General features: G+C 46.3%; 4 non-coding genes and 1 pseudogene across 5 annotated transcripts; 4 read left to right on the top strand and 1 right to left on the bottom strand.

Annotated features, from left to right (window-relative positions):
* The first annotated feature begins 92 nt into the window (after positions 1 to 92).
* On the top strand, positions 93 to 164 carry TRNAE-UUC (transfer RNA glutamic acid (anticodon UUC)). The gene has a single exon. It is a non-coding gene; the product is annotated as a tRNA-Glu (tRNA).
* A 586-nt stretch (positions 165 to 750) lies between these two features.
* On the top strand, positions 751 to 823 carry TRNAV-AAC (transfer RNA valine (anticodon AAC)). Its single transcript has one exon. It is a non-coding gene; the product is annotated as a tRNA-Val (tRNA).
* Positions 824 to 2,229: 1,406 nt separating this feature from the next.
* Positions 2,230 to 2,303, top strand: TRNAN-GUU (transfer RNA asparagine (anticodon GUU)). Its single transcript has one exon. It is a non-coding gene; the product is annotated as a tRNA-Asn (tRNA).
* A 19-nt stretch (positions 2,304 to 2,322) lies between these two features.
* TRNAS-GCU (transfer RNA serine (anticodon GCU)) lies at positions 2,323 to 2,404 on the top strand. The gene has a single exon. It is a non-coding gene; the product is annotated as a tRNA-Ser (tRNA).
* A 4,451-nt stretch (positions 2,405 to 6,855) lies between these two features.
* LOC114592210 (uncharacterized) lies at positions 6,856 to 12,132 on the bottom strand (annotated as a pseudogene). The gene is made up of 4 exons (XR_013391615.1): positions 11,829 to 12,132; positions 9,387 to 10,123; positions 8,807 to 8,897; positions 6,856 to 7,853 (listed from the first exon to the last, which is right to left on the bottom strand). The product of XR_013391615.1 is annotated as an uncharacterized LOC114592210 (transcript).
* Between the last annotated feature and the right edge of the window lie 1,474 nt (positions 12,133 to 13,606).

Here is a 13,606-nt window from a genome sequence, read left to right as displayed (position 1 = left end):
TCTTACAAACAAACAAACAAACAAACAAACAAACAAACAAAGCCCATTGAGTGAAGGAATGAAAAGTCAGGGAGGGGTGCTAGTTTCATCTGTCCCTGATGGTCTAGTGGTCAGGATTTGGCGCTTTCACCGCCACGGCCCGGGTTCAATTCCCGGTCAGGGAATCCTTTTGCCAGGAAGAAGGAGCACTAGCCGGACTCTGACTCCTTTTCAATAGGTCACAGAATCATAGAATTGTAGAGTTGGAAGGTACCCCAAGGGTCATCTAGTCCATCCCCCTGAAATGCACATTGGGTCACACTGAGTGATGCGCTAAGGAAGAAACCTGTCTGCAGACACCTCCATCCTGTCGTACTACCTGGTGGTTTAGTGGTTAGGATTTGACACTCTCATCACCACCCCAAACTGGGTTTGATTCCCAGTTGGAGGATCCTTTCTTTTTTTAGTTTAAATATTTTTTATCAGTTATTTAAAACAGAGAAATAGCACTAACTAAAATCCTCAACCCATGCTCACTTTCCACAAATCACCTTACTTGTTTATCAGCATTCTGAATCATTTTTAAACCTTGTATTGGGGAATCTGAGTTTGGAAGCAGGCAAAGATGCTCAGCTGAGAAAGCAGAAAGGGAGCTGAATTTGATGCAAGGATGCCTTGACTTGCACACCTACAGTCCTCTGCTCTACCAGCTGAGCTATCAAAGGGCACTGAGATATGGGCAAGCTGGCATGGGGGAGCCTTTGCCCTTGGGTTTCTGTAGTGTAGTGGCTATCACATTTGCCTAACACGCAAAAGGTCCCCGGATCGAAACCGGGCAGAAACATGCCTTTTATTTTCCAGCAGCCAGACTGAAAACAAAACCCCAGACAATGAAATGAACAAGAAATCAGTTGTGTATGAATCACTGTTTGTGATCGATATGTACTGCAGATAAAGAAAAATACATGCAAAAATGAGATATGGACAAAGAAAGTTTCTATACCAGGGAAAGTTAGAAAATGAAGAGAGGAAGAAAATACAATTCATAACAGTTTTAACAAATTTCAATTGCCCTTCGAGTAATTGAGCAATTTGCACACACATAACCCCCACCATAGAGCTACAATTCTCAGAGTCCCCTGGGAAGAGGAATAAACTGTTAAACCCAGTGCTTTTTTTCTAAAAAATGTTTAGAGGTACTCTCATTTTCCTACTCATATTGAAATACTGCCCCTAACTGAGGCCAAACTTAGATTCACAAAATGTTTAGGGGTATGTGTACCCCTTCCTCCCTCCCAGAAAAAAGCACTGGTTAAACCACTCTGGAAATTGTAGCTCTGTGAGAAGGATAGGAGTCCCTGAAGAACTCTCTGCACCCTTAGCACAGGGGTGAAACTAGACTTTATTTCACCCGAGCCAAAGGCCCAGTTTGGTATAAAAAAAACCATGTTCATTTGCACACAAAGAGGCTGGGAGCATCAATGGCACCCCTCTGGAGGCTTCACTGGGGGGAAAACAAAAACAAGCCAGCCTGCCCCTAGTTACAGCTCTGTTTAGCAAACCACAGTTTCCAGGGTTCTTTGAGGAAAGCCATGACTGTTTAAAATGGTATGTTACTGCTTTAAATGTATAGTGCAGATGGAGGCCCAGGAAATGAAGTTAGCAGCCTCCCATAATGCCTCTGCATTTATACGGTTGTTCACAAGGGCCTTTTTCTTATGTGGAAGCAGCAGACATAGGTCACATTGACCTGACGGCTCACTACTTACAAAGCAGAAGCAGCATACCCTCCAACATTTCTCTGATGTGAATAGGGACGTCCCATTCCATAATGATAATTTTACTATTTATACCCCACACATGTGACTGGGTTGCCCCAGCCAGTCCGGGCAGCTTCCAACATAAATAAAAACATAAAACTTTTTTTTTTTAAACTTCTCTATACAGGATTGCCTTTAGACAGCTCAGGGGTTGGATAACTCCATACCCTCCAACATTTCTCCAGTGAAAATAGGAACATCCTAAGGAAAACCAGGACATTCTCTAAATCAGGGACATCCCTGGAAAATAGGGAAGAGATGAAGGGTCTGAAGCAATACTGGCTCATCATTTCTCACTGACAAGTTAAAACCACCTCCTGGAGGTGGGAGGCTTTTTAAGATGGCTCAGTGTCATTTCCCAGCTCTGCTCGCCTGTCTTATGAACACCTCCATCCACAAAACCTCAGATGAAAGGAGGAAATCTGCCCAGGTCTCTGTGGCGCAATGGGTTAGCGCGTCTGGCTGTTAACCAGAAGGATGGTGGTTCGAGCCCACCCAGGGACGGCTGCGGGCAGGATTTATAGACGAGGTGGCCGAGTGGTGAAGGCGATGGACTGCTAATCCATTGTGCTCTGCACGCGTGGGTTCGAATCCCACCCTCGTCGGCCCTTTTCCCCATGGGATGCAGGATTTCAGGATGGAAACTTTTACTTAGTTCTGCTGTCTTGACCCCTGGAAAAAGTAAGAGTCAGAATAAAGTGTAGAACTTGAAGACAAGATTGGCAACCTCACAAAATGCCTCTGTACCACTGGCGCACTAAATGGGGGTCTTTTCATTCTGTTGCAAAGATACTGCATGGAGTTGCTCCAACGAGGCACGGCAGAGGCTGAGGATTTGGCCTCTTGAAGGAAAAGACTTCTTTGCTGGCCGCCTTCCACAGAACCATCACTGTCTGGAGAGAAGGCAGTTAGCTCTAAGTCTGTTGCTGGAAGAGAACTGCAGAATCTGGAATTGTTTAACACAAAGCATTCCAGCCAGTAGCAGGAAGCAAATGCCTCTCACCGTTTTCTTTTGTGTGCTGTCTAATGCAGGGGTCAGCAACCTTTTTCAGCTGTGGGCCGGTCCACTGTCCCTCAGACCATGTGGTGGGCCAGACTATATTTTTTTTTGGGGGGGGGGGATGAACAAATTCCTATGCCCCACAAAATAACCCAGAAATGCATTTTAAATAAAAGCACACATTCTACTCATGTAAAAACACCAGGCAGGCACCACAAATAACCCAGAGATGCATTTTAAATAAACACAGTCTACTTATGTAAAAACACGCTGATTCCTAGGCCATCCATGGGCCAGATTGAGAAGGCGATTGGGCTGTATTTGGCCCACGGGCCTTAGGTTGCCTACCCCTGGTCTAACGGAAAAGCAAAATGCCATTGGCACCTAGCAGAGGATGGTTTCGATCCATTGACCTCTGGGTTATGGGCCCAGCACGCTCCCGCTGCGCCACTCTGCTGGATAGCAGGAAAGTGGCCTGGTGCTTTTCATCTATTCAGCTCCGGCAGATAAACTTCAGGTCAAAGAAGGCTGATGGTGGTGGTGGGGAACCACTCAGCTCTCTGCGGCACAATCAGTTAGCATGTCTGGCTCTTAACCAGAAATAAGGTGGTCTGAGCCTACCCAGGTCAGGGGTTTGCATGGTGAAGGCGATGAGCGGCTAATCCATTGTTCCTTGCACATGTGAATTTGAATCTCGCCTTCATCAACACTTCCCCCACTGGATGGAGGATCTGCAGCATCGACTTTTGGCTAGCTATGCTGTCTTTGCTACTTGGGAGGTAAAAGGCAGAGGAAGGCATCTGCCAGCCTGGACTCAAACCAAATACATCCTCCAAGGAATGCATTGCCTGCTGCCAGAGGCGAAGCAACCTGCTCCAGTACCTGAAGCGGCACGCATCTGAGGGGGCGTGGCGTGCATCCCGGGGAGTGTGGCGAGCACCCTGGAAGGTGCCGCCGATCGGGGGTCGGCCTTTTTTTTCACCCCTCCTTTGGAATGGCACCCAGGGTGGACTGCCCCTCTGCCCCTGCCTCAGAACACCCCTGCCTGCTACTGCTGCTGCCGCCGCCGCCACAGTAGCAGTGATGGCTTCAGCCCACTTCTTGGTGCTGTTGGTCTCCCCTCACCCTAGGGAGGAAATGGCAGGGGCTGTCCTATGGGGTCTCCTGGGCTCTGCACCTTCCCAGCATGATTGAGAGTAACACCCCACCCCCCACTCCCAGTGCCAGCCTTTGATTCCCTCTTCAGCTGTTGGATAAAGATTCCCACTTTGTTCCTGATGTAGATCTTTATTCCCCGCTTGTTTCTGATATAGATCCTCACTCACCTCCCCGCCTCCTTTTCTGGCAGCGGAGGCACCATTTTGTGGTTTGCCTCAAGCGCTGAAATGTATTGGGCTTCTACATCACTGGCTGGTGGGAGTGGGGCTGGTCACCATGCCACCATTTTGTGGTTCTGTCTCTTTTTCTGCTCTTTTAGATGGGGCAGCCATTTTGTGTTGTGCCCTGTTGCCGCAGCAACCATCTTGCAACTGGCGCCCACAGTACTTTCTCCAAATTCCAAATAGGACAACCAGCTCAGAAAAGTTCGCCTAATCGCCCTGTCCTACATAAATAGCTCCCTCAGGTCCCCGCCTGTATTGTCTTCTGCTGCTCAGGTGTATATTTACAATAAACTGAGCCAGCGATTAAATAATCTTTACTTCTCTGCACAGAGCAGCAACTCGGCTCTCTGGCCACGGCCTGCCCCATCAAAAGGATTCCCTGACAGGAAATGGATTGAGAAGACTGGTTTAAAAAAAACACTTGCTACTTGAAAAGGCCTTTGGTGGAATATCTTTCCTGGTTTGATTGGAAAGCTTTTATGTTTCAAATCCTGCCATCAGTGGCCTTCCCCACACTGGCTGGAGGCTCATTGCCAGGCTCCTCATCTGACCCAAAGTCTGTTTGTGGGGAGCCTTGCCTACCCACCCTGCTCTGTTCTTTAAACCCTCTCCACTCTTCTCCATCCCACCTGCGAAGTCACAGGTAGAAAGGAGAAGCGAGGGGAGAGATAAATCTCACTGAATTCAGTTCTGTTCTGTTCTCATAGATAAATCTCACTGAATTCAGTGTGGCTTCAGCCCAATTAAATGTGTTTGGAGTTCCGGCATTAACATTCCTTATTAAACTTGCTTTGGATTGGGCTGCCGGTATTAACTGTTCCTGAAGGTTGGATTTCTGAAGGTTCTCACCAGGTGTGATGCATTGTCACTATGTGTCAATATCAATGAACTGCGAGTTGTGCATCTTTGCAAGGAAGGTGGATGGAGAGAAAAACAACATTGTCTCCACCTCCTATAACCACCTGGCTTTACCTCTTGTGACCAGACCTGCCATGAGCTGCCCTACCCACCATCCTCAAAGGGAGGAGATGCCACTGCCTGCCCGCTTCTTAGCACATGAAGCAGCCGGTCAGTTTCATAATCTGAAGGTCCTGAGTTTAAGCCTCTGAGAAGGCAACTTCCTGCTCTCTCCTTTTTGCCAAGGTGCGCTCTCTAAGAAGGGAAAAGGGAAGACTCTGGGTGACATGGGTGATGAGTTCGAGATCTTGATTGCTGTTATCTACAGTGGTACCTCAGGTTAAGAACTTAATTCGTTCTGGTGTTAGATACCACCTTTGGATGGACGTAGAGTTCAGGCTTTGAAGAACAGATCTTGCTCAGTGAAAAACAGACTAATGAGTCATACCATAACACAGAGGTTGATGGATCACACATCCCCTGTGTTATCTCATCAAGAAATGGCCTCCTGGGTCATCAATGCCTCTCTCAAAGGGGCGACATGCCACATACTTAGTTGAGAATGCATGAATTACACAGCCTCAGCCATGCCCACTTGGCCATGGGCTCCAGTGACTCTCATGCAGACCAGCTTTTAGAAGTTAAAAATTCAACAATGATAGCATTAAAATGTTACACAAAATTAAGAATTAGAAGGAGCACAAACTCTTGTCCTGTCCACACCTTTCATGTGTTTTTACCTATTGCACACTTCTGCTAAAATCCTGAATTTCTCCATTTTCTTCTATGGGCAACTGATCAGTATCATCCCCAAGGGCAGGGCTGGCTCAATGTACAATATATTTTTTTTCAGAAAATTGAGAGGGAAGGCCAGGGAATAGGCTGTGTTTGGAGGAAATATCTACTTTCAAAGATGGTGTGGTATAGTGGTGAGTGTGGGCTAGGACCAGGATGACCAGGATTCAAATTCCCACTCAAGTCATGAAATTGACTGGGTTACCCTCGGCCAGTCGCTGTCTCACAGTCTAACCTTCCTCACAGGACTGTTGTGAGGATGAAATATTTTTGATTACAGTACAGTGGTACCTCAGGTTACATACGCTTCAGGTTACAGACTCCGCTAACCCAGAAATAGTGCTTCAGGTTAAGAACTTTGCTTCAGGATGAGAACAGAAATGGAGCTCCGGCGGCGTGGCAGCAGCAGGAGGCCCCATTAGCTAAAGTGGTGCTTCAGGTTAAGAACAGTTTCAGGTTAAGTACGGACCTCCGGAACAAATTAAGTACTTAACCTGAGGTATCATTGTATATGAGTTTTTGATCTGCTAATGCCTGATCTTGGAATATTGTTGTATTGCCTCTTTTGTACAAGTTTATTTCAATATTTTTCTTTATATCTTTTGTCTCTTTACCTTACACATGCACATATTCAATTGTTTTCTTCCTTTGTTGAATTGCTGGAATACTCTGCTAGTCGTGTTCTACAAAAAGTATCTATTTAGGGCAGTGGTGTCCAAACTTTTTTCAAAGAGAGCTCTTTTTAGGGTTGACATTGTTGACGTATTTTTAGGATTATACTTCAGGGAAAAAACTGCCACAGGGGCCAGATTCAACCTACAGGCGGGCCAGATTAGGCCCTCGAAACGGACTGTAGCTGCTCTGCACTTTTTGTGGGAAGCACTGGAAATAAATAAACTAAACCTTGGTCTGATCTAGCAAGATGATTCTTACCTTCTTACAGAAGACATCTTTTCCCCCAACAAGAAAAACAACAACCCTGTACAACCTACAGTTAATATTTATTCATCCAATTCTCCTGTGGCCATCTAGAACACTCAACAATATTATCTTTAATGCATAGTTAAAGGAAATGGAAGATTCTTAAAAAGACACGGCTTCAGCTTGGCTTCCTTTCCACGTGCAGCTTCTGATGTCGAAGAAGGCCGCTGCGCCGCGTGAAACATTTCTGGCACTCAGCGCATTCGTAGGGCTTCACCCCCGTGTGGGTTCTCTCGTGCTGAATGAGGTACGACCTGCGGCTGAAGGTCTGCCCACAGTCCGAGCACTCGTAGGGCTTCTCCCCTGTGTGGATTCTCTCGTGTTCTGTAAGGACCGAGCTGTAGCTGAAGCTCTTCCCACACTCCGAACACGTATACGGTTTCTCTCCTGTGTGCATGCGCTGGTGTATGAGGAGGTGGGATTGCCTGCTGAAGGTCCTCCCGCACTCTGAACATACGTGTTGGTTTGCTCTTGTCTGGATTTCCCGGGGCTGAGGAGCATCGTAAGGCTGAGGGAACCTTTTCCCAAAGTCCGACCAGATGGAGGGTTTCCCTCCCATGCGCTTCCTCTCAGGCGTATTGAGGTGCAGCCTCAACTTGAGGCTCTTGCTCCAGTCCGAGGATTTGTATGCCTTTTCTGCTGTCGGCAGTCTCTGCTTCTTGAGGACGTCAGAGCTTGGGAACAAGTTCTTCCCACCATCCACACCCGCCTTCTTTCTTTTACGCCGGAGCAGTCCGTCCTGGAAGGCCCTCTTGTGTGAGCCTGTGTGAGCACCCTCATGGAGAAAGGATAGCTCTGCTGTCTTCCATGGTTGGTTTTCTATGTGATTTTCTTGAACCTGCAAACCTCTGGGCATCAGTTCCATTTCAGGATCCTGGGGACTTTTCCCTTTGGTGTTTTCCCATGATGCTGTGGGGACATCCCCTTTCTTGGGTCCTTCTGGCAGAAGAGCCTCTTCATCCTTGGGCTCCTCTTTCACCTTCACTTGCCAGTCAACAGCTGGAAGAAAACAAGACACCTGTTAAATCGGTCACACGAAGGACACAAAGTGGAGTATGAACTGATCTATGCATCACAATTAACAGGACAAGTTGACCCCTCATTTAAAGAAGAACATAGATGTCAACAAAAATCACAAACAATCCTATATATTTCATCAGGGGTGTTAGATAATTCCATCTAAAATGGAAAAGGGAGTGGAAGTTTCTGTAATCTGGATATTTATCCAAGGCCAGGGACAAAAATTGTGCAGACAAATCTGAGTGGTATTCACTATGATCAGTGCTATTTTTGTAGAAAAAGAGGTGCTGGAACTCATCATTAGTGTCTCCTTGTTCTCTTATAATGGCAATGGCACCCAACTGAGGAGGTGTCAGAACTGAGTACCAACTGAAAAAAAGCCCTAACTATAATACATATAGGGAGGTAAATATCAAAGAAAGCCTTCTTGCAAATATTTGGATCCCAAAACATTTAGGGCAGGCTTCCTCAACCTCGGCCCTTCAGATGTTTTGAGACTACAATTCCCATCATCCCTGACCACTGGTCCTGCTAGCTAGGGATCATGGGAGTTGTAGGCCAAAAACATCTGGAGGGCCGAAGTTGAGGAAGCCTGATTTAGGGCTTTAAATGCCAAAGCTGACACCTTGAAGTGGGCCTGGAAAATAACTGGCAAGCAGTGTAGCTGTTTTAAGACTTTGTTAGGAAGAAAAGTGTTTAAAAACAGGATTCCACATCAACAACTCTGAAGTGGTATAGCCTTCTACTGCCTCATGCAGATCCAACTGAGGAAAAAATATTTTTTTAAGGGGGAGGCGGGAATCTTGACCTCATACTCTATGTTGGTTTCTAAATCGGGAGTGTGGACTTTAGGTGCACTCTGAACTTCACATAGGAGGAATGTGGAGCCCCTGCTACACTGCAAGCACTTCAGACGCTCAGTAAATACTTGCTTGGGACAATGGTGTCTCCATCGCCTTCTTCTACAGCCTCCATGGAAAGCTTCAACGTGACAGTCTCTGACAGATGCTGCCCACATGGTGTCTGAAATGAAGGCCAGTGAATAATATATTTTCATTTTTTTATTTACTTATTTCATACGCTGCTTGATTTTGTGTCTCTCTGTGTGTTTTTAAGCAAAAAACCTCAAAGCAGTTTACCAAAACCAAAAAGGAACAATAAAATTATTAGTAAAAACAATTAAAAAGTTCAAAAAATGAAAAACCAGCAATAAACTTGAAACAAATACGCTTTCCTAGATATCTGGGAAGGCTTGTCTAAACAAAAATGTTTCTAGCAGGTGCAGAACATAATAAAACGAAGGTGTCTGCTGGATAGCAATAGTTCCAATGTGTAGGTGCCACCACACTAAAAGACTGATTTACACACATACACACACACACACACACACACAGAGAGAGAGAGAGAGAGAGAGAGAGAGAGAGAGAGAGAGAGAGAGAGATTGTATCGGTTTTTTTTTAAGAGCCAATTTCTGAGAAAGTTGTGACCCTCAGGATGAAACAGTTTGCTCACCTGCTCTTTGTGGTTCTCAGACCACTTCAACCTCAGGAGGAAATCCTCTGCAAGAGCCACTGCCTGCTTGCCGGTCTCTGGCCCACATTCCTTGACCCAGCTCTGCATTTCCTCCGGGAGGATCATCAGGAACTGCTCCAGAATCACCATCTCCAGGATCTGCTCCTTGGTGTGTCTCTCCGGCTGCAGCCACTGACAGCAAAGTTCCCGGAGATGTCCAAGTGCCTCCTGGGGCCCCTCAGCCTCCCAATAGGAGAACCGCCGGAAACGCAAGCGCTGGGCCTCCAAGCCTGCTGGAATGCCCTCCTCTGCTAGGTGCCCAAAAAGATCCTGGCTCCGGTCAACCTCATGGGTTTCTCCATTAACACCCGGCAACGTTTGGACCCTCCACTCTTCATGAGTCCACCATTTGGCGTCTGCAAATCCCTTTATGGAATATTTAAAATCCGTAGGGATCTTCCCCAGGTGAGGCCGTGGTGGCAGTGGATTTTCCCATCCTGGCCAAGCAGCGACCACATCCTTTGGGAACTTACCCCGCAGAGCATCCCAGCACTGCTGCAGCCCTCCATCTGGCTCCTGCTTAATTCTGTGTGCGGCTGCTTCCCCAGAAAGCTCTCCATTTGTCTCCACCTGGATGATGTGAAGGTCCTTCTGCAGGGACTCCCCTGGTCCGAACTCTGCTGGATCCTCCTTTTCTGTTTTAACTCCAGGCATGCTTCCCTGCTTTGCACACGAAACTGGAAAATATCCAGAGCAATGTCAGTAAGTGTGCAATTTATTAAAAAACAAACGCAAACCAGGTCTAACCCGGTTTCTCGGTTTTAGATTCTAATTTCCCCAATCTTAAATTTGTTTCTCCACATGATTTGTTCTTTGATTTCTGCAAATTCCTCTTTATGTGCATATCCTCACCACCACAATTTCTCCCAACATTTTTGCAAAGCAATCACAAAAATATGCATTACTCTGACCAGTTTGCCCCAGTACATCCAATTTTGTACACATTATCTGGCTGGAGAACAGCACTGAAAATTTAGGATAAATGTGATTTTTTGGGGGGTGGAGATGTTTTTCGGTTCTTTATTTCTTTTGCTAATTAAGTAGATTCCCCTTTAAATGTGAACAGAACTGATTCCCCACCCCACCCCTAGATCTGACTAAGAGATGAGAAATCTGTGGCCTTCAGATGCTGCTGGACTACAACTCCCATCATCCCTGGCTTATAAATAGTTCAAATAAACATTTTTTATATATAGCTAGCTACAAGGGCAAAACTGTTTGGGGGTATAAAATCATTGGTTTATTCCAAATGACCCATAGGAATATTCTGCGTTTCCAAATAACCAGGAAACACACTGGCTTCTTTCTTCCAAATGGTCATTTGAATACAAATAGGCAGAGAAACATGTGAGACCAAAAGAAGATCAGTTGCTTTCATTGTTCAGTCTTTAGGGACCATCACCAAATGGACAATATACACCCCTTGATGTTATAAGATAGAAAAAACTTCTGAGCAGCTGCTGAAGATTTGCAGGACTGATTTGCTTAAAATATGACACCAGTTATTAGTACAGTAGATGCTTGGGTTGTGAACGTGACCCGTGCAGGATGCATGTTCGCAACCCGCAGCGGTATGTCTGTGCAGGCGCGAGTTGCGATTCGGGGCTTCTGTGCATGCACAAAGCGCATCTGCGCATGTGTGACCGCCAAAACCCAGAAGTAACCCATTCCAGTAGTTCCGGGTTTCGGTGGTCCGCAACCTGAAAAAATGCAACCTGAAGCCCTCTTGGGTCAGGTCCTCTGGTCCAGCATCTCTTGCAGTGGTGAACTGGATCCCCCAATGCAAAACCTACAAGCAGGATCCGAGCACAACAGTGCTGTCCCCACTTCTGATTCCCCATAAAGTGGTCTTCAGAGACCCATTGCTTCAGATGCTGGACATAATTTTCAATGGAAGGTAGAACAGAATCCAAAAATGATAGGAAAACACAGCATATGTGAGGCTGGCCGACAGAAAAAGAAACCTGCCCAACTCTTGTGCTATTAACAGCTGCATGAATCTGCAAAGGTGAGCAATAATAACAATAACAATAACAATTTATTATTTATACCCAGCCCATCTGGCTGGGTTTCCTCAGCCCATCTGGCTGGGTTTCCCCAGCCACTCTGGGCGGCTTCCAACAAAATATTAAAATACAATAGTCTGATTAAAAGCTTCCCTAAGCAGGGATGCAAGTGATGCAAGCCATGGCACAGAGCTATCAACAGCTCAGGTCTACCAATCAAAGGCTGCGGTCAAAAAGGCACAGGCGAGAGGCTGTAAGTTGCCAACCCCAGCGCAGACTCTCGGTTTCCCTGCTTGCAACACTGCTGCTTCCCTCTCTCCAGCTATTTCTGCTTCTCCTGCTCTTCCTCTGGACCCGGGCCTTGCCTGAAACTCACCCTCTCCTGGCGGTCTTTGCATCACAGCTGCTGGTGATGTCTTGGGGGCCTCCCAGATCTTCATAAGGCGGGTGTGCGCGCGTGCACCCCAAAAGCCAGTCTCCCAAGCAAGGAGGAGGAGGGACACAAAGCGGCTGCCTTCTTCACATCTGCCCTGCTCAAATTCATGCGCCTCTCTGCCAAGGAGAACTCGGTTCATTTAACCCTTTCCTTGTATTTCATTTTGTCGTTGGTTTTTGGAAATGGCAACTTGCGTGTTATATATAAAAGTGGACAGATTAAAAGAAGAAGCATACCAGGGGAGCCTGCTGGGTCAGGCCAACGGCCCATCTAGGCCAGCATCCTTTTCTCAGAAGGTCTGTCCAGATCATGGGCGTAGCCAAGGGATGGCAGGGAGGGGCAGCTGCCCCCTAAATCAATAAAAATCAATGAAAATACATAGCAAACTGAGGTTCTGCCCCCCTAACAAAAGCCTTGGCTACACCCATGATCCAGATCTCTGTGGAACCCCCCCCCCCCCAGCAGGATCGCAGCACAAGAGCCTTCTCCCCTCCTATGGTTCTTAGTAACTGATATTCAGAAACATTTACTGCCTCGGACTGTGCATGACTAGTAGCCAGCCTTGCCCTCTGTGAATAATCCTCTTTTCAAGCCATCCCAGTTGGTGGTTGTCATGGCCTCCTGTAGCAGGGAGTTCCACAGGTGCTGCTTGAAGTATTTTCTTCCCTGGATAACCTTCAAGTTCTAGTATTAAGAGAGGGAGGAAAACTTTTCTCTATCCACTTTCTGCTTGACAGATTCATGCAGGCAGGTTTCTCACATACACATGAAGCTGCTATATTATTCCAAGTCTGTCCAATTTTCCATCTAGCTTAGTATTGTCTACACTGACTGGCAGCAGCTCCCCAAGTTTTGGGATTTCTCTCAGTCCTTGCTGGAGGTGTGGGGGATTGAACCTGGGACGTCCTACATGCAAAGCCACTGAGCTGCAGCCCATCTCCACATACTGTAACTTGGTCCCAAGTTGTTTAGGGCGCCATATACACAAATAACATAACCTTTAACCTGGCTTAGTCACAAGCTAGCAGCCCGTGCAGTTATTTCAGATCAGGCATTATATGTGCCTGCCAGAACACCCCCCTTTGCAGTCTAACTGCTGCTTTTGAAGAAAACTAAGGGGCAGCCCCACACAGAATTTATTAGTCAAGTAAGCTCTTTGGAGGTGGCCCCAACAGATGTGTTGCGACCTGCAGAATTCCATCTTGCGGCAACGTGGAAACAGGTCTTATTCAAGACTGGCAACTGCTCTTTGCAATGATCTCCCCTCTGCAATGCAGGTGCAAAGGCAATACAGCCAGACCCACTTTGAGCTTGTTTCCTCCCTTCTCCCTCCCAGTTCTTCTTCCTCGTGTGCTGTTCCTTTTCAGATGGCAAGTACTGATTTTTGCAAGCTGCTCTTGAAGAGCCTTTGTGTTGCCAAAATAAATGCTGTAAACAAATAATACAACAAGTAGAACACCAGCAAACTCGACATAAATAAAACACATTTTAAAAAAACAGGCATGACCTCCCGTCTATTCCTTATTTTAATTTCATATTACTTATTGCCAATACACACTTTTATCATCATTTAACTTTTTCTTAATATATCTTAACTCTTATGTCTAATTTGCAGCTGTTACTGAAGTTCCTCGAATGCTGCAACAGTTTAAACTACTATATTTATATTTAAAATATTCTTTGAAAACCTCCCATTTTGAGACAAATGCCTGTTTTGA

Source organism: Podarcis muralis, chromosome 2, assembly GCF_964188315.1.
Source record: "Podarcis muralis chromosome 2, rPodMur119.hap1.1, whole genome shotgun sequence".
In the NCBI taxonomy this organism is placed as follows: Eukaryota; Metazoa; Chordata; class Lepidosauria; order Squamata; family Lacertidae; genus Podarcis; species Podarcis muralis.
Note: the sequence above shows the minus strand (reverse complement) of the source record. Positions and strands in the feature narration are given on the sequence as shown.